This window comes from Calypte anna, chromosome 3 (assembly GCF_003957555.1).
Source record: "Calypte anna isolate BGI_N300 chromosome 3, bCalAnn1_v1.p, whole genome shotgun sequence".
Taxonomy (NCBI): Eukaryota; Metazoa; Chordata; class Aves; order Apodiformes; family Trochilidae; genus Calypte; species Calypte anna.
The window spans coordinates 33,652,226-33,655,647 of record NC_044246.1 but is presented as its reverse complement, the minus strand read 5'-3'; the positions used below and the strand labels follow the sequence as shown (position 1 = coordinate 33,655,647).

At 48.9% G+C, this 3,422-nt stretch overlaps 1 non-coding gene across 1 annotated transcript; it reads left to right on the top strand.

Moving 5' to 3' along the window:
* The first annotated feature begins 3,122 nt into the window (after window positions 1-3,122).
* Window positions 3,123-3,205, top strand: TRNAL-UAA. The gene has a single exon. It is a non-coding gene; the product is annotated as a tRNA-Leu (tRNA).
* Window positions 3,206-3,422: the final 217 nt, after the last annotated feature.

Sequence of the window (3,422 nt, the reverse complement as noted above, 5' to 3'; positions counted from 1 at the left end):
GATCCTGATGATTTCATTAGTGGAAATCTAAGTCTTATATTTAGTCCGGTTTGAGGCACAGGGAAAAAGAGCAAAAGCATGAAGAAAAGGTAATTGGAGACCTTGTCTCTTGACTCAAGGCTACTGCTATAGGGAAGAAACTGAGAATTATTAAAACACCAGCTTAGGAGCCTTTAAAACTACTTTCATTTGTGATTGAGAGGCACTTAAAAATTGCTTCCAGTAACTGAAGAAATAACTCACTTCCTTGCAAACATGTTCATTGCTTAATACTATGGGGTTTTTCTACCCTTCAGTTGTGTAAGAACTCAAAATTTGCCAGCAGACTTTTGAAAAAAAACCCAACAAAAACTGATCGCATGATGGTTGCAAAGACTTACACCACACAGGATGACTGGAAGAAGATGATAAATGTAGCTCGATGGTGTGTCAGCATGGTAATAACAGAAGCTGCAAAATGGAAGTCATCATGCTTGCTAAGGACAGCTACCTTTTCATTATGAAAGTCAATGGGAATCCTATGGAGATGTGTGTAGTGTATTCTATAGGTTGGGGTTCTTTTTTCTTTCCCTGACGTGGCAAACCCCATAGTGTGGTTTGAGGGGGAAGTAGTTAACGTGTGGGAGGGGCTGCTTTAGCTTTTAGGGTTCCTAGTTCTTTGGGTTTATTTCGTACTGAAAGCAGATGAAGCTTCACAAAAAAGCTCCTATGAATCTCGGCACTTTCTGAGGAGGAGAAAGGACTGGCAACCAGGCACATCTTGCTTCTTAAAATGTAAAAAACCATTTTATATATATAAAAAAAATCCCTATTACACAATATAGGCTTTGGTATATAATGCTGATCATCCAGACGTGTTTCCATTTCATCCTATGGGCTTTTTCTTTCTTTTTTTTTTTTTTTTTTTTTAAGCATGAATTTCATTTTGGAGAAATGGCATTCAAACCCTTCTACCTCATAGCAAAGGACTCAGATTATGGACACATTTGAGCAGGCATTTCTCTAGCACATCTTGGGAGAAAGTTCTAGAAAGTATAGATCTTACTAAGACCCAAGTACCTTTTTTTTTAGAGGAGAAAAACCTAAGCTGGTCTGAGTAGCTAAGTTAAATTGCTGCTTTTCTAATCTAAGGATGTTTTGAATGCACAGACCAAGTTGTATTTTATAATTTCTCAAAAACAAAATGAGTTCTCTAGATTTTTGAGCCATGGCAGAGATTTGGAATTTAGGAAAGAGCTACACATAGTTGTTTCTAGAAAAATATCACTGATAAAATGAAGACAGGAAAAAGTATCATTTAATAGATACTGGATGTGGAGACTACAGTTAATTTCTTTACTAAGTAATGTAGTTTTCACATGGATCCATAATATTTGTCTCTCTAATACATGAGAAGGCAGCAGCAGATCTATCTTCTTCCACTTTTTTAGCATATTAGTGTCTTTGTAATAGCTGAGCTGAAGCCAGTAATAACGGGTGTAAGACATGTCCTTCATCTTACCTTAGAGTCCATACACTATCAGGGTAAACTGTCTCAACAGGAGAAAGCAACATTTTACAGGGCTTCTCAGAAATGTTAGATGCAAAGAGAATGAGATAACCTGATGGCATTTTTCTACTCAATACTTTACTGAAAGGCACAGCCCTACTAAACAGTAACCAGTGCTAGCTAGGGAATGATGCCCATTTCAAGCAAATGGCACAACACAGTAAGTTCCAGCCAAAGCACTGTTCTTTCATTAATGGGCTCCAGCGTGTGAATAAAACTAAGAGAAAAAAAGAGTGCAAGTTTCACATCTGTTCTTCACATTTGTAAAATGTTAACAATTAACTTTTATTGTATGTGGGAAGTATTTTCCTTCACAAGCACACCCAGCGTACTGGGGGTCTCTGAGCGTTTGGGCCACCACCCGCAGCCTGACAATTTGAGTCCCAGACCCCTAACAGAGGGCCAGCTATAACCAGGGTGCCCAAAAAACCAGCAGGCTACATGCTCCTGCTCTCTTCACAGGACTGGCAGACAGCTTCTGCCCAGCACTCCAAGCCTGTGCCCTACGGAGACATTGCCTCTCATCCCTCCAGGTGGGAGGCTCAGTGGTGGAAAAGTTTGGTGTGATGGATAATGTTTACTTTCTTCTCTGGAAAATGGGCAGAAAAGGTTGTGGGGTGGAAAAGGACACTCTTCCTTTTCCCCTTCTCTGATGTAGGAAAGCAGGGGGAGGCTCCAGTGCGGGCACTTCAGCAAGAGGATTGCCACAGGTGCTTCTGTGGCCGTGGTGTGCAGTGACCATTGGGAAGGAACATTTCCTCTGCAGTATCGTTCTCATAATTAAGCATAAAAGTTCAGTTTGGACTTCGCTGCCTTTTCGCTTCTGCTAGCAAGGGAAGATACGATCCAGGCAACAAGTGGGCAGGAGTAATTAAAGTCAGTATGGAACACCCGATTTCCCAAGAGCCCCTGTAGGCTGATGTTTCACCAGGCAGCACAGCCGGAGCGGAGTTGTTTTACTTTTCGGTGCCATGAGCCCTCTCAGATATCTTCTCCACAGCCTTCTCCCTTCCCCAAAAACCGCGCCGGCACCGCCACCCTTTCCACCCCTCCCACCCGCCCCTCAATCCACAGTTGCTTCCGCGTGGGCCATCAGCCCACAGCCCTCATACTTCTGCATGGCCCGGCCCGGCCCGGCCCAGCGCGCCCTCAGCACCGCCCGCGCTCTCCCCTCAGGGGCGGGCCCAGCCTGGTCCCGCTCACCTCCCCGCCTCCCATTTCCCTTCCGCCGCGGCCCTGGTGACCGGCGAAAGGTGGCGTCGCGGCCGAGGGAGGGCGAGGGCAAGGGCAAGGCCCAGGGGAGCCAGGCCGGGGCAGGCCGGGCTCCGGGACAAGACTCCTCGGGCGGGCCCTGCCTGCCCGATCACCTCCCGCTGCCGCCGAGAGAGGCCGCCCGTGCGCCTCGCCCCTTGCGCCCTGCGCACCCTTGTGATGGGATTAAAGGCAGGAGGGGGCGGCCTGGGGAAGGGAGGGGGCGACCCGTGCCCGAGGGTCGCGGGAGGCCGGCGGGGGGGAGGCAGGCGGGAGTGCGGCTGCTTATGTAGGATGGGCTGGGTTGGGTTCCTGTATCTGCACCAGGATGGCCGAGTGGTTAAGGCGTTGGACTTAAGATCCAATGGACATATGTCCGCGTGGGTTCGAACCCCACTCCTGGTAAGTGCTGTTTTTTTTTCCGGAGCAGCCTTAACACTGCCAGGGAGGGCACGGTGCTCCGGCTCCGTCTCGACCGCCGCGGCCAAACGCAGCCGGGAGCTGACGGGCCACGGCCGGAGGCGGCGAGGGGCGTGGAGCGACGCTGGGGGCGGTGGCCGGCAACCGGCAAGCAGGCTGCGGGGCACTTGCGCGGCTCTGCCGCGGGGGGCGGTGAGAGACG